This window comes from Paroedura picta, chromosome 2 (genome assembly GCF_049243985.1).
Source record: "Paroedura picta isolate Pp20150507F chromosome 2, Ppicta_v3.0, whole genome shotgun sequence".
Classification (NCBI taxonomy): domain Eukaryota; kingdom Metazoa; phylum Chordata; class Lepidosauria; order Squamata; family Gekkonidae; genus Paroedura; species Paroedura picta.
The window spans coordinates 138,675,207-138,698,938 of record NC_135370.1 but is presented as its reverse complement, the minus strand read 5'-3'; the positions used below and the strand labels follow the sequence as shown (position 1 = coordinate 138,698,938).

The 23,732-nt window shown below is 43.2% G+C and overlaps 1 long non-coding RNA gene across 2 annotated transcripts; it reads right to left on the bottom strand.

Annotated features, from left to right (window-relative positions):
* Positions 1 to 234: 234 nt before the first annotated feature.
* Positions 235 to 22,489, bottom strand: LOC143830456 (uncharacterized). 2 transcript variants are annotated; one of them, XR_013228456.1, is made up of 6 exons: positions 22,449 to 22,489; positions 10,979 to 11,049; positions 10,697 to 10,784; positions 10,118 to 10,273; positions 4,424 to 4,507; positions 235 to 731 (listed from the first exon to the last, which is right to left on the bottom strand). It is a non-coding gene; the product is annotated as an uncharacterized LOC143830456 (long non-coding RNA). The 2 variants fall into 2 exon arrangements; XR_013228457.1 differs by lacking the exon at positions 22,449 to 22,489 and adding an exon at positions 22,315 to 22,338.
* Positions 22,490 to 23,732: the final 1,243 nt, after the last annotated feature.

Sequence of the window (23,732 nt, the reverse complement as noted above, 5' to 3'; positions counted from 1 at the left end):
ACTACTTGATATGTTTTAAGTGTCTTCATTATCCTGCAAAAAGATACCAGAAGGGAAAGTATCCAGAAATAACAGAATGAAGAGACAACAGAAAGGAGTGAACTTATATAGATTATTTTTTTTAATGAAATCCAGAAGAAACTTCATTTAAAGTGAAGAAACTACTCTAGAATAACTGGACCTTAGACTGACTTTCCTCTGGACTTTATTTTTTTTGTGGTAGCTTATTCTGGTTATCTTAAATCTCATGATTCTCTCTGTTACGGTGAATTTTATGTTTGGATTTTACATGCCCAATATGCAAACACATTATGGTAAAGCAAGCAGTTCAAGCTTAATTTCTATATACATATATAGATTACTCTACAAGGTCACAAAATGGCTAGAATAGATTTGGTATATTACAAGGGCAGAATCTGAAGGTTTCCAGTAGCATGAGTTTTATAACCTAGTGTTCGAATCATTCTCAAATATCTGGAGGAATGTGGTAACATTTTATCTAAGCCTTTCTTAAATGTAGCTTTCTCCACCTTCGACACTTGGAGGCAGCATTGCCCAGTGAATGTTCCAGGAAAAGACCAAACCAGCTTCTGAAAAAAACCAAGATTCTCAGCTGCTCTGACACAATTGAAGTTTCAGGAGCTAAATTCAGGAAATAGATGCATCGTGAAGATCAGCATCTATGATGTATCCTTTGCCAACTTGCGCAGTGTGGAACTTGCGCTTCTCCCCTGAAAAATAAATAAAAAAAACAAGATCATGCCATAAACTGGGTCTCATGGTTCCAGTAGCTTTAATCCCCCCCCTGCTTTTTAGTATATGGCTACCAGCCAAATGTTCAATATAGAGCACTATTGGCTTCATGGTAACTAACAAGTTACTTCAAACTTCCCAGTCTTTATTTGCAAGTAAATCGAACATAATGTCAACAGCTAGAGAAGGGTCAAGGACTCGAAAGAGCTTTATATGATAGCTTTATATGAAAATGGTACATTATAAATGCAATAGATGCATATACATACAAGCTTCCACGGGAGTTTACACTGTGGGAATCACAGAAAAAGAGGTTGAGACGGGAAATGATAGCCCTCTTTAAGTATTTGAAAGGTTGTCATTTAGAGGAGGGCAGGATGCTGTTCCCATTGGCTGCAGAGGAAAGGACGCGCAGTAATGGGTTTAAACTACAAGTAGAACGATATAGGCTAGATATCAGGAAAAAAATTTTTCACAGACAGAGTAGTTCCAGAGTAGTGGAATAGGCTACCTAAGGAGGTGGTGAGCTCCCCCTCACTGGCAGTCTTCAAGCAAAGGTTGGATACACACTTTTCTTGGATGCTTTAGGATGCTTTGGGCTGATCCTGCATTGAGCAGGGGGTTGGAATAGATGGCCTGTATGGCCTCTTCCAACTCTATGATTCTATGATTCTATGATACAGATCACAAATGTTTCATTGGTTCCAGTTTGCCCATTCACTGTAAACATCCCATGTCTAAAAGGGGAAAGCTGTGTTTTGAGCCTTTGCCTTAGCAAGAAAACTCTCCACTTGCTGGTGGAAGATGATAGAAGGGAACAGATGAATATCACTGAAAAGATAATTTTAGTGCAATGAATGAAGACCCGCTCTTGGGTTGCCACCAGCTAAGTATAGAAGATGGAGGTAACTGAAGCAGGACCTCAAGACATTACCTTAGTGATTGGTTAATTTTATATGGAAGTAGATTGGTACTTCACTATGATTGTCACTATATGGTATTGTAATGGTCAACACCATTAATACTAACAAACAAACAGAGTTAGTGTAGATGGGCCATGAATGGTGTGAGATGGTCCATACTATCCACTCCAGTCACCATCCTGGCAGCAGTCTTCTGTACCAATCAAAGTTTCCCACCTACCTCACAAGGTGCCTGTTATGGGGAGAGAAAGGGGAGGTGATTGCAAGCTGTTTTGAGACTCCATCAGGTAGACAAAACCGGGCTATAAAACCCATTCTTTTTCTATTAGCAGAATTCTGCTTACAGAAGGAAAGAAAGGAGCAATTTCACCTTTTTGATCCTTTCTCTTTTAAAACCTTGTTTTCTAGAAGATTTACAGGTAAAAACTCTGTCTGAACACAACAGTAAGATTATCAAGTAGCACAATGGTGCTACTTCAGAACTAGTCATTATAAATAAACTCCCTGACACAGGTGGGGATATAACACCAAACTGAGCTTACTGGCTGCTATTATAAATTAGGAGATTTATCTATCAGGATCAGAGCAAGAAATGTTTGGATTAAATGCCAGCTCTTCTGTGTTGTAGAAATACATTCATAATTTGAACACTCTATAAATTATATGCTGTTTTGGTCAACCTGGATAAGAGGGAAATCTGGCTGCCAGATGCAGCAGTAAGAAGTCACTTGACCTAACAGGATTAAATTGGATACTGAGGCTAGCAGGAACAGGAGGTCCTGGGACAGCAGAAACTGATCTGAAGTCCAAGTTATATTTACCAGAATCCTTCCCCATATGTGAAGTTCAAAGGAATTATATTAGGAAGTGAATGAATACAGTAGGAAGCAATTTTGGAGAAGGTCTCAGTTTTGTTTTGGCTCTTGACAACAGGTTGGCTGTTGTTTGAAACAGGATGCTGTACTAGATGGGTCAGTGGTGTGATCCTGTAGGGCATCTCTTATGTTCATGCACCTTCAGGAGCTGGCAGGCAATTTGTACTTGTAAAATAGTACTTGTGATAATTGATTTCATTCTCCGTAGTGAAGTAAAAGGCAAATGATTGCTTAACATCATTCCCCTATCCTGTCTCTTATTCCTTCTTGAGTTGAGACTGCTGGCTTAAATGGAGAGTTGACATTTAATGCCTATTTATTTCCTTCTGTCTTCCTTGTATTGTTTGAGAAGCTGAGTTTGACCCAGTGCTTCTAGGCCCTCTGTTGTAGAAATTGCATTTTCTGCCATGCGCTATCAAAATTTCAAAAGTTTACTGGAGTTGTACAGATAGTAAGCACACACAGAGTGATGATTTAACAGCTCTTCCACTAAATGGGGTAATATTTTCCAAGCTTGCTAGGTCAGTCCACAACCCAGATAACTTTTGCTTTTTTTCTGAGAAGTAGGAGAAAAGAAGCAGACAGAAATTGGATCTGGAATTAGATGTTAATTAAATATCATCATTTTAATGTCCTGTACCATTCTTCTTCATTTTGGTTGAAGGTTATGAATTTAGAACATGGGCCCAGGGTGTTATCTGAAGAGACATGACAGAGACCCAGGTTGTGTCAAGGCCTGGATAACACACAGGCTGTGAACTCTTCTCTAGGCTGCCTTGAGCCCCTGTGAAGAAAGGCAAGCTCTGAATGCAATCAATAAAATGGGGAAATGTTTTCTACATTATTTTTACTTCTTTTTTTCAGATTTTTCCAAATGCCTATCTGCATTTAATCATGGAAAGAACCACAGTCATCATTCCCCCCCAGTCTTCTCTCTGTGTATATGGATTTTTGTACCCCTGATGAGGAGACTGGAAAGAATTTGGTAACTGCTGAGTTCTCAGGCAGTTTTGCAAGTACACTTGGGAGAGGATGCAAATAAAAAGTGAAGATGAAAAGAAAAGAGTTTGAGTATTATGTAGCAAGGAGCAGAAATCATGAAATCCTAAGTTAGCTCACATAATGCTTTCAGGAATGAGGGGGGGGGGAAACCCCGACACTGTCAAAACACAACATTAGTTTTCAGAAGCCTCCAGGCAAAATTTTATTTATTTAACGTTCGCTCCTATTTTAATAACAAAAAAGTGGCAGCATATTCTACATCAAAGAAAAAAACTTTTCCTAATGTTTCCATTCCTCTTCTGAAGTGCAGGCACTGAAGTAATGGAGCTGTCTGTCTCAAAATAATTATGTGAGTGGCAGGATCTCAACCCCAGGATAGCTTTTTGTCTGCACTGGGGATTGTTCTGTAAAGAGAATCATATCTTGCACTACTGAAACCAAATGCTAATGGTGTGCGCGCATGTCTTTTCGGTTCAGTTGCTGAGATAATTATATACGTATGAGTGTGTGTGTGTGCATGCACCCCCCCCCCGAAAAAAAATCTGATTAGACAACCCACTGACAACAGACCAGCACCAAATGCCAGGCTTGAAAGCCTCTATCATTTCTTTCTGCATCTTGGGTGGGGGCAGCGTCAAGGACCACCTTGAAGACATTGTTACCCTGCCTCCAATGACCTAATTTATACCAAGACAATTCAGTGTCATTGTTTTTAAAAAGCATTTTGCAAAGGCAAGAAACACACTAACGAATCACTTGAGGAAGCCAGGATTAATTCCATTTAATATGATCAGTATATTTAGCTGGAAGGCAAACATTCCTACGTCTTCTTTAAGGTCTTGTTTAAAGAAAATAATTGAAGGAAGCTACCTGCAGACCATCCAAGAGTGGCTTGGCTCAGTCTTTTGCTCTAGATCTCCTCCCAATGGGTGAACACCAGGGCAGAAGTTCAGTCTATAATGATAAAAGGAGGTGTCTGTCATTTTCCTTTTGTCTATCAGTCCATGGTACATGTCAGACAATAAAACCCTGAGTCTTAAAACTGGTCACCCGCTTCAGGATGATGATTAGAGCTGCCAACTTCCAGGCGGTGGTGGTTGGAGGTCTCCTGAGATTACGGCTGATCTCCAGGCAGTAGAAATCACTTCAGCTGGAGAACAGCCACTTTGGAAGGCAGACGCTATGGCACATCAATGTTCATATGCAAATGCTAGAGGCGTCTGAGGTCAAGTGGGGAGCTAGCATGTTTGGTGTCAGAGGAAAACGTAGTCACTGTGGGCATTTAATCCGTGAGATATAGTGATTCCTGGATATAAATTATATTGGAAGGATAGGGAGGGAAGGGTCAGAGTCAGAATAGCTGTATGTCAGAGAGGGCATGCAGTTCAGTAAAACTGAGAATCTAAGAGAAGTAGATTTGAGGACTGGAAGTAACCACCATCTTTGAAAAAGGTTCCAGAGGAGATCCAGGAAATTACAAGCTAGTCAGTCTAATGATGATACTGAGTAAGTTGGTGGAATCTGTTATTAAAGACAGCAAAAGTAGGTACAAAATTAGAGCAAAAGCTATTGAGGAAGAATCAGGGAGGATTCTGTAAGGAAAGATCTGTCTCAAAGTTCACTGAACAAGCATATGGACAATAGATTGTTGTTTAGACTTTCAGAAACTTTTGATAAAGTTTCTCATCAAAAGCTCCCAAGTAAATTCAACTGTCATGGGATAAGAGGATAAGTCTTGTGGATTAAAAACAAGATAATTAACAGGAAACAGAGAGTGAATATAAATGGGCAGTTTTCACAGTGGAAGGTGATAAGCAGTTGGATACTGCAGGGCTCAGCACTAGGTCCAGTGCTTTAAAACTTGTTCCTTAATGATCTGAAGATGGGAGAAAGTAATAAAATGGCTGTGGTTGACACAGAACTTCAGAGCAGTGGAAACCAGGGAGAGCAGTGAGAAGCTCCAGAGGGATCTGTCAAGGCTGGGGAAGTGGGCATCAGTGTGGCAAATGAGAAGAATTGCAAGGCAATGTACATTGGAGCCAAAAATCCTAACTATAAATATATGTTGAGGGGGGTCTGGACATTGGTGGAGTTTGAATACGCAGAGAGAGCAAAGCACCAAAATTCTTGAAACAATAACAAAGTTTTATTTGGAAGAGAAACGATGTATACAAACAGGGAGATACCTAACCATCTAGCTGTTTTCTGTAGTCATTCTTCTATTCAGCTGCTGTTCTGCAGGGAGGTGGTGTACTCAAAAATCTTTTGTTGAGCCAATCAGGGCACTAGAGGGGATAATCTGATAATCGTGAGAAAGTTTCTATCCTATCTATGCTAAATATACATCTCTTCTGACGTCCCCTGCAGGATTCCCTTTATATTCTGCTCAATAATGCACACTGCAGATCTTGCATATTTCAAAACAAAAGACCAGGAGAAAGATCTTAGAGTCGTGGTAGATAACAAATTTAAGATGTCAACTCACTGTGCAACTGCAATATGCTGAGCAGGGGATTATTAGGAAGGGGATTGAAAGAAAATCAGCCAGTATCATAATGCCCCTGTGTAAATCTATGGTGTGGCCTCATTTGGAATGCTGAGTACAGTTCTGGTCACTGTGATATCGGTGGTATTAAAGAGCAGTAAGCTTTGAACAGATAAAAGGAAGTGCTTCTTCACCCAAAGATCAATTAACATGTGGAATTCACTGCCGTAGGAAGTGGTGTCAGTTATAAGCACAGACAATTTCAAAAGGGGATTGGAAAAACATATGGAGCAGAGGACCAGCAGTAGCTCTTAAGCAGAAGGTATAGATTGAACAGTATGTATGGGGCAGTGATGATCTGTATTCTTGGTGCTGGAGGGCAACAGTGGGAGAGCTTCTGGAGTTCTGGACCCACTGTGGACCTCCTAATGGCTCCTGGCTTCTGGCCACTGTGACACAGTGCTGAACGGGATGGGCTATTGGCCTGATCCAATGTGGCTTCTCTTACACTGTTATGTTCTTATGCATCTAATCTCTGCATTCTTCAGGCTCCCCCACTCAAAAAAAATCTCCAAGTGTTTCCCAACCCAGAGGTGGCAACCCCAATGATTATGTGAGTAACAGAGCCAAACATGAAAGGAACTGGAACACCCTGGCCCCCATAATCTCTAGAAGTCCCTGATCCCCTGCTTTTTGCATTGGCGACTATGGTTGTCTTTGGCAACCATAATTAATCAGAAAATAAAGGTAGGCATTTGGATGCTGTCCATTGTGGTAAGGATGCTGTTGAAAGTTGCAATGCCAAAAATGAAAACAGTCAAGGCCTCCTGGCTGAGGTTATTTTGAATGGAAGCTAAGATTGTATACGGCAGGCATAGATCATCAGAAAATGAAGATGGTAGTCTTAAAATTTGTCTCCAGCGTCAGGCTGATCACGGGAATTACAGTGCCAAAGTTGAAGGAGACTGAAATATCCCTGCCTAGGTTACTATGTCAAACTCTCCACTCCCTTGCAATTTGCAGTGGAAGAGAAGGCAGTCAGTAACGTCAAAAATGAACCATTTTCAACATTGGCCATCACTTTCAAGATGATACAAGGACTTTTACTAGCAATAATGGAGGAAATTGGAACATCCTTGCACAGATTAACTTCAGAACATCCTTCTGCTATTTGCAATGAAAACAAAGATTTAATCTGCCAGGAAAGTACAGACAGGACAGACAGGGAGGGTAGAAAATAGCCATCTCTACAAAAGAAAGGGCAGAGAAAGTGGGCACATGCCTAATACAAACAAATAAAGGGCTGTATAAGTGAGAAGAAACACTGAGGGGGGGGGGAAAGGTGCTGAAGCTTAAGAGTTGAGTCCCACCATACAATATTGGAAAAGACATTTTACTATAAGAATGACAGCTACCGTAAGATCAGATGCTAGTTTTTCATATATGATCAGTGTTGCTGCTTACATTTTTGTAAGCAATACACCAGCATCCCTTTGGCCCATTATGCACGGAGTGGAAAGTCTGCATTCGGGGTGGAATGGCGGCAGCTAAAATCACCAATTATGCACGCTGCAGGCGGCAACCGGGTGCAGAGTCAACGTATGCCGCCGAAAAAGCCACATTAGCGAGATGTGGAAGGCCCATTATGCACGGCCGCCGAAACGGCGATTTCGGGTCACGTGGAAAACGCGGAGGGGGAAGACGCGACACATACCGGTTATGCACGGGGCGGGGCACGATGGCGGCAAAACCCAGAGTAACCGATTATGCACGCGCCGATCCGGGCGCCGCTTCTGGTTGCGCCCCGCTCACCCGGAAGCTGCGCTTTCTTCCACGTTTCACTGACGCGGCTTTTTCGGCGGCATGCACCGAAGCTGCAGCCGGTTGCAGACGGCTCCGTGCGTTATCCGTGATTTTAGTCGCCGCCATTCCACCCCGAATGTGCGCTAAAACCCCCGTGCATAATGGGTCGAAGAAAGAGGAGCTTCCTGGGACCAGGGCGCAACCAGAAGCGGATCCGGAGTATCTGCGTGCATAATCGGATACTCTGGGTTTTGCCGCCGTTGTGTTCAATCCCGTGCATAATCGGTTTGCTTCGCTTCTTCCTCCTCCTTGTTCTCCATGCCACCGTTTCAGCGGCCGTGCATAATAGGCCTTCGTCAAGCATCAGATTCTACAATTGAACAATACATTTCAAAACTCTAGAACTCTCCCCAGGAAGACTCATCTTTCCCCTTTTATTGTTGTCTTCTGCCATCAGGTAGATTTGTGTCTACCATAGTTGCCCTCCTTCCTGCCTTCTTTTAATGGTTATTTTAACATCTTTGTATGTGTATTTCGGGAATAAAAGGTGCCATGGTATGGGCTGATCTTGTCAGACCTTGGAAATTAAGCAGTGTCAGTACTTGAATGGCCAACCACCAAGGAAATGTTTGCTGAAGAAGGCCATGGCAAATCAAACCACCTTTTTTTTTTTGCTTGCCTTAAAATCCCTTTGGCTGGAATTGATACAATTCAGTTGCAATTTGACAGTAATTACCTACCTGTATTTTAGCTTGGTTTGAATAATGTTTGCTTGGTTTTAATGGTTTTTAAGATGTGCTTTGGCCTTGCTTCCCTGGTGATAGGATTTGTCAATCCCCTGCTGAGGGATGGGAACCCATGCCCTTGGGGCCTCATCCCTGCTCCCCCCCTAGGCAGGCCTAGGCCATAGTTGCCAAACATGCAGCAACGTCAATTCTAGTGTGTACCGGCAGTGATGTCATATCACCAATATTGTTGTAATGGTATGGTGTTAGGGCAAAAATATGGTAGAAGCCATTTTTATCATAGAATTTTTGTGCAAATACCAGATGTCACTTCTGGTGCACACTGGAAGTGACATCATTGGTGACATGGCTTAGGCCTCCCTCCTGTTCAGCCCCTCCCCCATCTGTTGCCAGGAAGGACCTGGCAAGTCTACCCAGATGACAACAGAAAGGCAAGAAATAAATTTTACAAATACAATAAACTGTAGAGCAGGGAGATTCATTGTGATTGAGATGCAGCATCAATAGAGGGCAACTTATAACTGTTTCAGACAAAGGCATTTTGGAACCCTTCATCGTATATTTGTTTCTCTTAGGCCCATTATGCATGGCCGCCGAAACAGCAATTTCGGGTCACATGGAAAACGCGGAGGGGGAAGACGCGAAGCACACCGGTTATGCGCGGGACGGGGCGCGACAGCGGCAAAACCCAGAGTAACCGAGCTTCTGGTTGCACCCCGGTCACCCGGAAGCTGCGCTTTCTTCCGCATTTCGCTAACACGGCTTTTTCGGCGGCATGCACCGAAGCTGCGGCCGGTTGCAGCCGGCACCGTGCGTTATCGGTGATTTTAGTCGCCGCCATTCCAACCCGAATGTGCGTTATTTCCCCCGTGCATAATTGGTCTTAGAGTGTAACTGAAACAAGTACTGTATTTGATTATTCCTACTTTACTGCCTTTTCATATCATATATTCCAAACTTTCTATTTTTGGGGGTGGGAATGAAAAGGGAGGGGGGAAACTAGAGAAGAAATAAAAGAGTCTGTGTTTTTGATAGTAGAGAGGCCTTCACTACACAGAGTAAGGAAATGAAGGCCAGTTCTATCAGGGGACATTGCCCATGAACATTTCTGAGACTCAAAGATATTCAACAGGTAAACAAGGGAAAAGAGATGACTTCAAAAACAACAGTGGATAAAAATCTATCTGAAAATAAATCAAGAAAACAAAGATGAAGGCAAGCATTCAAAAGAGTGTGTCAGAAAAGGGCATTTGCATGCAACAGAAGGGTTCATGTCTCAGGTATCCAGTCTGTTTCTGTAAATTAAATTTTAAAATGTCAAAAATATTCAGTGTTCAGATGAAGGAACATTATTTAAAAAAAAACGCTTTCAAGATCTCAAGTCTGAATGCTTAGCTAATACATCAACACTGGCTAGTCTGCCAAAAACACTAAAATACAAGGAAAGACATCATAAATTAGTAAATTGTCAACTCTTCTTAATATGAATCCCCAGTGCCAGACATAGTCATAATAGTAAAAGCAGGTTACCTAAAAATAAGTGCCAGAGTCTGATCAAAAGGAGCAGAATAGCTGTATTTTAACTGAGTTGATAGAAGCAGTCTGATTTCAAGAGAGGTGGCCATGATTTAACTTGGACACTTGAAAACCCTCCACAGCTTTGCACTTCAGTGTTCATCTGGGGAACTATAATACCACACAGTAGAAACCTTGATTAAATCAGTACATTCATTTATTTGAAATAAAATGTTTTATTCAATCATTGTATTTTGATAGAATAGACGATAGCACACCAATGAGAGATAATGGGTTGAACAGAGCCTCCTTGAAGGAGAATAGCTTGCTTCACCTCTCTTATACCCAGGAGACATTCTGCTTCCTGTGCCTGCAAGGCATCTAAAGACTGGGAAGAAAGATGCACCAGTGATATCTGGTGTAACAAATCAGATTTTGATTCACCTCCCTATAAAACTGGAGGGAAAAAATTCAAATCATCCCTGCTTAAAATATCACATTGTCATCTTTTAACCTATTTAGGAAGATCAGCTTGGATGCCTCAATGGCAGCTCAGCCACGGGTACAGTAAAGGCTTGCTAGCTATCATCTTACCATCTTTCAGAAAGGGTTGAGCAAAAAGTTATAATCCATTCATTTGTCTCTTGAAGTCCTGTTCAGCCATTCCACTTAACTCCCCTCTCTGTAATTAAAGATTTAATCCTGTCAACTGTCGTTCAGAGTTGCACTAAAGTTTCTTGCAAATGACACAAATCGATCTTCAGTTATTATTATTATTATTATGTCTGTTGGCTTCTATTCTGTTTTTTGATACATGGAGGAGACAAAGGAAAAAAATACATTTCCAGGTTATCTATGAAGAAAATTGATTTTTACCTGACTGATCAAAATTCTCTTCTTCCTTATGCTTGTATGTGCAATGTCAGAACTTCATCAGTATACCGTGTCTGTCATAACATGAATAAATTGTAAATTTTCTTAAGGATTGTTACCCAAATTGCTTGGACACGTGTCCTAAAAACACGTATCTTTGAGCTTGTGGGGAATATTAGCTCAAATGCTGCGAGAGGGGGGTAACTTAGCGTTATCGGATCGTTACCTTTGTATACGAGGGTTTATTCCGCCCGTGGGAACTCAAGGCAAATACAGATTTAAAGGTAAAATATTAATATAAGCTTTTATTGAAAGGAAAATAACAAAAGTACACACAAATAGCTAACACACATACAAGCAGTCATATAGAGAAGGGGGAGGAAGAGTGGAAGGCTTGATAGTTACCTGTCCGAGGAGTGGTGGGTCAGAGGAAGGAGCACGAACCAGCGTGGGAGGTCCCGGGTTGGAAGACACTCAGAGTGGCTGTGTGAAGCCACAGTTTTTATAGGATTTTGGGAAGGGGGCTATGTGACAAGGCTCAGGTAAGCATGTGCTGGAAGTTTCCAGGGTCCCCGGAGATTAGGACAATGCCTGGCCAAGTGGGGGGATGGCCGTAAATGGATTTGGATAAAGGTATTAATGGCTCTGAGGAAGAGAGCCATCAGGTCTAGCTGGCAGGGTGTGGGGAGGAAATATCCCCTGGCAGAGGGGCCAAGTGTGAAAAATGTTGCAAGACAAAGGATTTTCCTAGGAGCCCTTAGGCAAACAGGAGGAAGCCAGTCCACTCACTTAGAAATACAATGGGGGGGGGGGTCGAGAGTAGGGCATGGAGGCACCTGGATTTCCAAACCTGAGGCAGAGAGCAAGATTTCTAAGATGGAGTCTGGCCTGGCTTGGCTGACCCTAGCAGTGTCATGGCTTTAGCTTAAGCCTAGACTATTGTGGGGTGCCATTGGTTATAGAAGACAGTGTGCCAAGGCATAAGGCAGGGATCCTGCCATGCGTAACATTCCCCCCCTTCTGTAGTGAATTATATGTCCAATTTATTCACTACAGACCAATATACTGTGTTAGTGGCGGCAAAGATTGAAATTCAGACTAGAAATTCAGAGAGAAAAGTGGGGCCATCTTCTGCCACTACAAAAACTACAAAAACTTAAGCCAAATTAAAAACAAAACACATTTAGGAGGGGTTTGGGTGACTTAAGGAAAGCTGTGAAGTTGCTGTTCCTCTTTACCACAACCACTCAAAACTAAATGTAACATACATGAACTATGAACTAGCTAAGCGTGAGGTCTCCACCATATGAATAAAGCAATGAACCAGTGCAAACTAATACGTTGAGCAAGGCAATCTAGCAAACAATAGACAAAAAGCAAATGCAGTGAAAACCAAATTCTATGCAGGCAGGAAACTGTGGGCAGTACCTGAGCAATATTTTAGAATGCGAGCACTAGGCAATCCTAAAAATGCTGGCAAAGAATATCAAGCAATTACTATGAAGCAAGCAGAAAGTGGTAGAAACTAAAAAGTTAGACAATGAACTAAGCAATGGCTTCTAATAAGCAATGCAATAAGAACAAGGTAAAGCTAAGCAATTTAGCAAAACGTATATACATAAACTAGCAAACTATTTAAAACTGATACAGGCACAATGCAATAGACAGTGAGTTGAAATACAGGGCACAATACAATTTGGAATACAGACAATACAGTTTGAAAAACTTCCTCCCCCCCTTGTCCCATTGGCAAAGGTGGGAGTGAAGCTGGAGATTCCTTGAATAGTTGAACATGAGGATTGATGAAGATGAGCAACTGGATCAGCAGTTGAAGATGTTGATATATATATGCATATATATATAAGACATTGCTGGGTGATGTTTTCAAACACATAGAATGGTAAAGGAGGTTCCTCCATGGGGGTAAAAAAAAAAGTGGTTGTGGAAACAAGCCAATAGCTGGAGATGTGTGCAAGTCCGGGTTAGCTTGCAAGTTGATCTTCTTCCCCCCCTCGTGACTGAAATGGCAGGGGAAGAGGCAGTAAAGGCACTAATCCAGGGCGTCAGAGGGTATGCAGGGTCAGAGATTGCACATAGAAGAAGCAGCAGGCTGGCTGGGCAGTGAGGCTTCATAGAGCAGGAGCTGGGGTAAACAGCAAGCATCAGTAGTTCACCAGCAAGTAGGCTGGGGCAGAAAGCACAGAGCAGCAGGTCATGACCATAGGCACACATCCACAGGAAATGCAGGCAGAGGAACGCTGTCATCTTGACCAGGTCAGGTCTGGAGGTTGGCGAGCAGGAACAGCATGCAGGCAGGACCATCAGAAATTGGTTGTGATGCACAAGCCTGGAGCCTCCCTAGGGCAGACTTGGCAGACGTGGGTTGCAAGAATATTTGAGCGGCCCAGGGCATCAACAGCACAGTGGAGCTGAAGAGCTCAAGGGGGAGACACCCAATTGAGAGAAGGACAAAGATTGACAAAAGTTTAATGGAGAAGTGTGTGCAGCTGCAAAGAGTGATGCTGCAAAGTCTGCTGAGGCTGGGCTCAAGGAGGCACCCAGCCTGATGGATATGCAGATTAGGAAAAATACTCAAAATTTAGAGCTTTGAAGACAATGAACTCAAATGAAAGATTGGAGCAGAGGTGTGCCCCCATAAGTGGCTGTCAAAAAGATCCACTGTGGTGGGTGCCCACCATGACTTTACAGAGACTGAAAATAGAATTTAAGAGGAGCTAGATGCCATCTCCAGGGAGGGAGAGGGAGATTAGAGCAAAATCATAAGACAAGGGAAGGAGGATGCCAAACTCCTGATGAGTTTGGGAATTTGAGAGAAAACTGATAGATTACTATGGGTGACTGAAGCAAGATGCTTTGTAGAAATACACAAGAGGAGAGAAAGTCCTTCAAGTCCTGTAAGAAGATCATTTTTGGAGGCTGGGTCTACTGGACTTCTGCACTGTTGTGTAAAAAGGAGCATTCAGAAAAAGAATCAAAGAGCCAAAATTAAAGGTTCCTGCAAACATGTAGCACATGGTCTGTGAATGAATAGATTAGCAGCTCAAGTACAAATATATATATGAGGGGGAAGAAAAGAAGAATTGCTAGATAGAATCTGGTCAATTGCTTCCCAAGTTAATAAGCACAAAAAGAAATAGAAGCTCTGATATGCAATAGATTAAAAGCATAAGCAGAAAACATACTACAGATTTTTCTCTATAAGGAACATAAGATAAATCAAAACACAAAAAGAAAGCTTCAAAAACAAAACTTGGATTGTGATCTATAAAGATCTTGCAATAAAGAGCACAAGAGAGGACTCCTAATTAAAAGAGGACTCAAAAACATGGCAAAAGAATTTGCAAAATATTGTGGATTGACATAAACAATCTAAAAAGTTAGAGCACATAAGCACAAATCTAAAAGCAAAGGTTTCTTATAAAAATGAATAAAACCAATAACTTCAAAGAAAATTTAAAGGTTGAGGTATAGAAACTTGTTTTTCAGATTGAGATCTGCCTGCTGGTAGGCCAGGCTGATTAGATGTCAATTGGTTCTTTTAAAAGTTACATTGAAGTACTGTTGAGAATATGAGTGGGAAAGAATGAATGAGAAGAACATGAAGATGAAGTCAGAGTCCCATTACACAATAGTGTGTCAAAAGAATTGTGTTTTTAAGGAGGAAAGACTGTTCCTCTGTACATACACAGAGTGCCTTTTCATAGGAGTCAGGCTGAGTGGAAGCCTCAGTACCCAAATGAAAGGTCTGTATGAAGCTTTCTAAACATATTCAAAACAAAAGCAAAATTGCAAAAACAGATTTTTAAACAAAATTGTCTTATGAAAAGAGGGAAAAAATGTTAACTGCCAATTAAAATTTGAAATAGGAAGTAAAAATGTCAGAGAGAAGGAAAAGCTATGGAGGGAATGCCTTTTCTCAAAGAGAAAATATTTCAAATACTAAAAGCAGCCAAAATTGTCTTAAAATAAAAACTAAAACAAAACATATTTTAGAACAGAACTATTTTACTGTACTCTCCCCCCCTTAGATTCTCTCTGAGGTCTTTAAAGAAACAAAACTTCTTCACTTCCTGATTTGAGAAGAAAGAATAAAGTTCCTTTGTTATGTGGATTAGTTGCCTGGATAGGGGAGAGCAAGGCATGAGTCATGGGGCTGAGTACCTAGGAAAACAGTTAGACAAAGAGAGTCTGTTTTAAGATTGCAAAATAGTGGCTGTTTCAGTGTGACTGCAACTATAGCTGGAGGCTCTACCAATTGCAGCCAAATTTAAAATTTGAAAATTTTTGCTTGCAACATTTACTGGGAGGAGGGAAGCTAAGAGAAAATTGAAAAAGAATGTTGTCCTTGCAACAAATTCTTCCCTGTTAAAATAATGGTTGTCACCTTGGATTTTGGAACTCTGTACAGGTTCAGAGGCAGGGTTTCCTTCCTGACTCTGTGATGGGGGAACTGAGGACATTTCCTCTTCTTTAAAGACAAGAGGTGAAGCTGGGTTACTGGGTCTACTGTATTTTCTTTTCAATTTATTATCTGTGTGGCTTTGGAAATCCAGTACATTTTGCAAATGGGTTTTTACATTTAAAAGTTCACCCTGGAATTCCTTGTTTTTCTCATTAAGATCCTTAATTTCTAAATCTTGTTTCTGGGTAAGAGTTTTAAATTTCTCTATTTCCTTCTGCCAATCCTTAGGGGATTCAGAAGAAATTTCTGTGGGCCTAGTTCTTGTCTCCATCTCTGGCTCATATCTGAGCATTTTCCTGGTTTTCCTCTTCCTCATGGCCTTCACAAAGGCACACATGAGCACAGATGTGGGTTGGTTATCATACTGGGTCATGTCTGCCCCAGTATTTCTAAGTTCCCGCCACAGAAAAATCCGGTCCCTAATTTTATTCTGCCACTGAGGGGCAGAATTTCTATTCTGAAAGTATTTAGGTTTGAGAGTATTTGGGGGGAAATTATTTGAAGGGAAACCATTTTGTGGCTTACTCCTTTCTCCTGGCTTTTGTTTGCTCCAGCCATTAGGTGGCTGCAGGGAGCGATTGTCTCTATTCCTATTAGAATTGGGGTGATTCTGATTAAAGCGGTTCTCCCTCTTGATCCTGTACTGAGAGTAGAGACCACTGTTTGCCTGAATGTTTAAATTTTTGGAGTCCTGGTTAGTGGGAAATTCAAGAGTACCCGATTCTCTAAGATGGCCTGCAATGGGGAGCTGTTTCTGGATTTCCTGCCTCTCAGTTCTATCTGCAGGGGTTGTAACTAGAACTGGGTGGAAGGGAGCTGAATTTTCCCCTTGGGGTTCTATGAACATTTTGGGGGTTATTTCTTCTGGTAGAGGCTCAGAAGGTAGAAGGGGAAGAGTCTCTGTATGAATTGTGGCAACTAGAGCCCTTTGGAGCTCTAACTGCTTTTCAAGTTGCTGCATTTTTCTATGGCATGCCTCATGGCTTACTTGAGCATGCTTGGCCACATTGTTCTCCACTAGGAACTGTGCAGCTCCCTTGATCTTAACTAGCTCAGCTTCTAGCTCGAGAATGCGAGCCTCTGCTACCTCAGCTCTTTGCCTTGTGGCTTGGAGCTGACTTTCTAGTTCCTGGATGGTCTGAAGCTGATGAGCCTTCTCCACCCGTGCACTCAAGCGCTCAGTTCTCATGTCCTCCATCTCAGAGAGGTGGATGATATGAGCCTCACACTGTTCCAGGAGATCAGCTAACTGGGCCTCCCGCTGTTCGAGACGGTCAGTCAGCTGAGCTACCTGCTCCTTCACTAGGGCATCCTTCTCCTCTAGGGCATGTTGCAGCTCAGCAATCTGGGCTACACTGTCCTGAAGGGCAACAAACATACCCCAAGTGGCATAAGAGTCCTTACTGCCACCCCCGAGCTTTCTGGTGTTACACCATTCTTGGAAAGCCTCAGTAAGGGTTTCCAGGGGGTTGGAGCTTTTGAAAGCTCCCGGGCGCCAGGGGTTCCGGCCGCCCTTCTTGGTCACCCAGAGTGTCAGTCTGTCTGCCGGTTCCTTACGGGCAATCAGGCCAGTCAGATTGAATCTGGATGCCATTTCTTCCTATTAATTTCCAAGATCTTAAAGGGGACGGGGCTTGGTTTTCTGGCTTCTTGTCGCTGGGCAAGCAAGCACAGAGGGGATGAGTTTAGGGGCAGCCGCTGCTCGTCTCTTAAACAGCAGGGGAGAGAGGGAAAAGGATCCCGTGGAGTTTAACCTCTTACGGGTGTGGCTAGTTTGTTTTTGGCTGAGAATGGCCGGGGCTCTTCTCAGTTCAGGGCAAAAACTACCAAAAACCAAGCAGATGGCTGATTTTTCCAATCAAGGTTGCCGGAGCACACTTGATCCTCGGGAAAACCACCGAAAACCTGAAGGTATTTTTAGGGAAGAAATCACTGGGGGATTTTCTTGCGGCTTCTATATCCTTCAAAGCGGCAAGGGGGAAAGGGGGAAGGGCTCCCGTCAAGGCACGTCCTTACGGGGTTTGGCTAGTTTTCTTATTTTATACCGAGATGGCCGGGGCTCTCTCGATTCAGGGACAAAACTACCAAGAAAACCTGAGGGTACCGGCTAATTTATTCGGTTAGGATCGCCCTGGCTTTCCTGAACACGGGGAAAATTACCAAAACCTGGATCATCTGAGCTTCGCAAAGCCCGCTTGAGTTCTCGTGCCACTCCCGACACTCGAAACTCCAACTCCTGCGGCCGCAGGGCAGTTTTGTGCTACAGAGAGCGACTCTGCTTGCACAGATTTTAGCAGTAGGGGGATTTTCCTGGTCCTTCCTACAGCTAAGAGGAATTTTGCCTAACGCCTTCCTACGCTTGGCAAATCCCTAGTTGTTGGGTGCGTGTCGTCCACCCGCCCGTCTAAAAGCCTAAGAAAACCTTGCCTCGGTGTTCCTAGCCTTAAAGAAAACTGTTGTTGGGTGCGTGTCGTCCACCCGCCCGTCTAAGCCTAAGAAAACCTTGCCTTGGTGTTCCTAGCCTTAAAGGAAACTAATCTCCAGCAGGAGCAAAACAATAGCAAAAGGGTAGAAAAGAGAGAGGCCAACCCTTTTAGAAAGCACACTTCCAAGAGCACATTCACACACTTATGCCAAGAGTTCAAACGGGCTTTTCCCCTTACGTCCGGGTTACTGGAGAGTGCCGTGCGTCCACTTTACTCCCGAGTAAGCCTGGGGCAACTGCCCGCGAGATCCACCATAATCTGTTACCCAAATTGCTTGGACACGTGTCCTAAAAACACGTATCTTTGAGCTTGTGGGGAATATTAGCTCAAATGCTGCGAGAGGGGGGTAACTTAGCGTTATCGGATCGTTACCTTTGTATACGAGGGTTTATTCCGCCCGTGGGAACTCAAGGCAAATACAGATTTAAAGGTAAAATATTAATATAAGCTTTTATTGAAAGGAAAATAACAAAAGTACACACAAATAGCTAACACACATACAAGCAGTCATATAGAGAAGGGGGAGGAAGAGTGGAAGGCTTGATAGTTACCTGTCCGAGGAGTGGTGGGTCAGAGGAAGGAGCACGAACCAGCGTGGGAGGTCCCGGGTTGGAAGACACTCAGAGTGGCTGTGTGAAGCCACAGTTTTTATAGGATTTTGGGAAGGGGGCTATGTGACAAGGCTCAGGTAAGCATGTGCTGGAAGTTTCCAGGGTCCCCGGAGATTAGGACAATGCCTGGCCAAGTGGGGGGATGGCCGTAAATGGATTTGGATAAAGGTATTAATGGCTCTGAGGAAGAGAGCCATCAGGTCTAGCTGGCAGGGTGTGGGGAGGAAATATCCCCTGGCAGAGGGGCCAAGTGTGAAAAATGTTGCAAGACAAAGGATTTTCCTAGGAGCCCTTAGGCAAACAGGAGGAAGCCAGTCCACTCACTTAGAAATACAATGGGGGGGGGGTCGAGAGTAGGGCATGGAGGCACCTGGATTTCCAAACCTGAGGCAGAGAGCAAGATTTCTAAGATGGAGTCTGGCCTGGCTTGGCTGACCCTAGCAGTGTCATGGCTTTAGCTTAAGCCTAGACTATTGTGGGGTGCCATTGGTTATAGAAGACAGTGTGCCAAGGCATAAGGCAGGGATCCTGCCATGCATAACAGGATTTATTGAAAAATTGTGGGAAAACCCACTTTGTATATCTATTTTAAAGGTAAAGGTTTCCCCTGTGCAAGCACTGAGTCATGTCTGACCCTTGGGGTGACGCCCTCTAATGTTTTCATGGCAGACTCAATACGGGGTGGTTTGCCAGTGCCTTCCCCAGTCATTACCGTTTACCCCCCAGCAAGTAAGATGGGTACTCATTTTACCGACCTCAGAAGGATGGAAGGCTGAGTCAACCTTGAGCCGGCTGCTGGGATTGAACTCCCAGCCTCATGGGCAGAGCTTTCAGACTGCATGTCTGCTGCCTTACCACTCTGTGCCACAAGAGGCTCATATATCTATTTTAAAAAGCCTTTAAAACCAATGTCTTACTGTGGCATATGTATTTACACTTCTGGTATCAAAACCCGCCCAGGTAAAATCTGCCGAACTGTCAATCCAGTGAGTTTTTTAAAAAAGAAAAGAAAAAGAAGTGCTTGTAAATGTGAACCATTAAAAACCCTTTATTTCATTCATTCTCCTGTGTCAGAATGTAGATGCTGGTTAAAACAAACAAACAAACAAAAAAGCAAGAAAACATATTTTCTGCAATTGACCCAGGTAAGTATAAAGAGAGTGCTGTAGTTTTGGAAAGGTAAAAATATCTTAAGGGTGCCTTTTGTTATATAAGTTTTGGGGTCTTTCTGTGAAATGACACCATATCAAAGAATTTAGTCTATATTTAGAGCTTAGCAAACCTTGCTGATAACACTATAGGAAACATGAAAGGAAATATTTTTGAAGCTTCCCTTGTTTTCCCCGCTTTCTTCAACATATGCAAAACAGTATATAAGTCAGAACGGAGTTGCATGTGCATGATTTCTCCGATGAGTGTGTTAACTGCACTTTTGGCTTTTGAAGTAACAGAAAATGACTACTGAATTGTTGGGAAAGAGTTAAAAGTCAAAAAGTAGATGGAGTTTGAGTAAACAAAAAACCCTTCTCATCCTGCATTATCCACTCAGTAAAAATACATGGATATAAATAGGTTAACAATTTTCCCTAATGTAAAAAAGATAAGAGAAAGAACATGTAGACAAACTTGAAAAATTCATTCCCTTTTCAAGTTCTATAGCTATGAAGCAAATCTATGCCGGACTTGGTTGAATGTATCCCATGATTTACCCTAGTTGTGTGGGAGATGCTGTAGCACGAGCTCTTCCTTTGGTGTTGAGGTAACATGAGAAACCATGAACCATATTAAAGGAGTCAATGAACGTCAGGGTCTGCCCCAGCCCATTCTCGTTGGAGGACTTCTTGGAAGACAGAGGCTCAACAAAGGGAGAGAAACCTCATACAGTCTTTGTTACCCCAGGATCCATAGACCCCAGCGCCTCCAGAAGAACGCTCCAGAAGAACCCCTGCCTTCTCTGTCACAACTGGATGCCATCCAAGAGCTGAAGGTTCAGGCAAATCAGGCACTTCCCAAGTGGTCCCCTGCACCACCCATTCTCCCACTAGCTCTTCAGTGACTTCAGGAGCAAAACATGAAGTGAGCATGGGCCAAGGACCATATGTTTGACAGGGCTTTTCCCAGGGCTTTTCCGACTCAGTTGCATTGAAAAGATGCCACTGGCAGGATCAAACACTTAAGTCATTCAGCAGGAAGAGGGGGTTGCTGGTTCAACAGCTCTCCAACCTAATTTCCTGCAGCAAAGTCTCTCTTCTGTTATGTAGTGAGGGTCAGCTCTAGCCTGGTATGATCTTGGTTGCCCACTGGAGAACCTATGCCTTGCCCCCTGGCTACTTCTAAGACTGCTGGGATATTTTAAAGTTATTCCTCCCCAGAAGAAGATTTGGTTTTTATACCCTGCTTTTCACTACCGGAGAGAGTCCCAAAGTGGCTTACAACAGACATCTTGTGAGGTAGCTAAGGCTGACTGAGGTCTGACAGAACTGTTCTTCAAGAACAGCTGTAACAGGAATGTGACTATCCCAAAATCACCCGGCTGGCTGCATGTGGAGTAGTGGGGAATCAAACCCAGCTTGCCAGATTAGAAGCTGCCGCTCTTAACCATTACACCAAGCTGGCTCTGTGTCTCTGTTGCTCCCATGTGGCTGCTATTGAAAACATGTGGCCACTTTATGTAGGAACTAGGGGCAAAGCCCATTGTATCCAATAATACAACGGGTGCTAGAGCTTGGCAGTGGGAAGAGGAAGGGGAGGAGCTGTCCAGTCTGTAAGGGCCTGAGGTTGAATGTGTGTGTTGTATGGGAGGTTGCGTTGGCGTGGTGGCAAATGAGGGCATGGGTGTGGAGATATGGGTGTCAAGAACCTGTGGTTTGGAATGTTGGTTAAGTGTGGGAGAGGACTGACCTTTGGGAATTGTGGCATAGTGGTTACACATGAGCTTTCCAGAGCCATGTCTTCAGATATGTGAAGGGAGAATCAGACTGGAGACTCTTCTTAGGGGGAGATTACATGGCAATTAATTCCTCCAAGTTCTGCATAATTTTATTTGCCAGGCCAAGGTTGGAAAAAGTCAAGTCAGTTCCCATGTCTCTCCAGCCATTTACTTGTTAACTATTTACAGTTTCAGGCTTTAAATATGTATTTAGATCTTCCTGCACTTTCCAGACTCACAGGACTGATGTTGGTCTGTCTGCACCCCAGAATACAAACAGTTGCTGGTATGAGCTGGCCATAGCCCATAGCCCAGGAGGGACACACCTGCACCACTCCGTCCCAACTGCAGGCAACAATGGCTTCTTTGAAGGCTGGACTCTGCGGGCTACTTTGGACAGGGTTCTAGTAGAGAATAAAAATTTAAGGCCTCCCACACAGGTTGTTGTTGAATTGAAAGACTTGAGGCCTACTATACAGGGTTGTTGTGCAGATGAAACAGGAGACAAAAGAAACACTGCAACTGCATCCAGTTTTGTATGCAAAATAACACTGTGCAATGGTCTCTAATCTGCAGAGAGTTGTGAAGAAGAAATACACTTTGATTGGCTGTGTCTAACCTCCAGCCAGAGCAGTATTTTAAGTGAGAAGGGGCTTTTATGTGGCCTCCCTGTCAGCCAACTATTTGGAAGAAGGGGAAAGTTCCCCCCCCTCAAAAGGAATGCCCTCAGGCTCCCCTGCGTAGTTCTTGGAAAGGCCTCCTTCCCCTCAGTCAGGGGCTGTTAAAGGCTCCTTCCCAGCAGGCCTGAAGGGTGGGGGGAGCACACTCACCATTCTCCTGCCAGCTCTGTCAGGGTTCTGAGGCAATTTGCAGTTGGACATGACAGTTAGGACAGGCTTGGGGTGAAAAGGGCTGGCACAGCCTGTCCAAGCCTGTTCTCATTCCCCTTGGCAGCCCTACTGACCTCCTCTCCCTGCGGTGGTCAGAGGCAGACTGGCAGCGATGTCTCCAGATTGCCCCTGGTTGGGCGGGCCCTATCAGAACTTTGGCCCTGTCAGAACTTTGGCTTCGGGCCCCCGACTGACTGGAACTCTGGTCTGTCCTGGTGAGGGCCCAATCAGAAGGCACTTTGCGCCTTCGACTTGGGCCCCCACCCAACTGGCTAGAACACTTCTCCGTCCACTTAGGCCTTCACTTTTTAGGTTTATACAGCCACAGCTGTATAAAGATGTATAAACTAGCTGTTATGGTGCTTTGATCCCATTCGGTAGAGTAGAACATTGTGTCAGCACTGGAAGACCTGACAGTGGCATGAATACCTGATGTGCATGATAGAATGGGAAAACATGGTTCCCTCACCACTACAGAATGTCATAAAAAAAAAACAATAAAAAATGTTTTGTTTTTTTATTTGTTCCATTTATATACCGCCCTCCCAGCAGTATACATTGTGTTCAATATTCATTTTTGTTATTAATTTTAGTTTTATTTCACAGAGACACATATTTGTTTTCTTTCCAATTTGCAGGAAATTTCACGGGTTGTGCTTCTTATCCAAGGGATGATGCTGCCACATTTGAAACAAGTAAGATAGAAACTCTTAGTTTTGAACTATTAAAATAAATAGTTTTAAAAAGTTTTTGTCTGTAGTGCCTGTATATTACCATCCCAATTGAGATAAAATTCTCAGGGCTTTTAAACGTCATTGACGGGATGATCCCTGCCACATTTCAGAAAGAATGTGCTCCTAATTTTATTTTTTATCTCAATTTCATGGGTAAAAACAAACTGCATTCCAGAAAGAAAATATGTAAATTTCACATGCATTCTCCTTCTCACAACAATCCTTTTTGACATATGGAAACATCATTCTTTAAGTCATAAGAGGCAACAGGGGATGGAATCAGGTGAAATTGCTCCTTTTCCTTCATCTTTCATTTGCATGAGAGGGATGATTTTGCTTGTTTGGTGTAGTGCCAGTTTGGTGTAGTGGTTAGGAGTGCAGACTTCTAATCTGGCATGCCAGGTTCGATTCTGCGCTCCCCCACATGCAACCAGCTGGGTGACCTTGGGCTCGCCACAGCACTGATAAAATTGTTCTGACCGAGCAGTGATATCAGGGCTCTCTCAGCCTCACCCACCTCATAGGATACCTGTTGTGGGGAGAGGAATGGGAAGGTGACTGTAAGCTGCTCTGAGCCTCCTTCGGGTAGGGAAAAGCGGCATATAAGAACCAACTCCTCTTCTT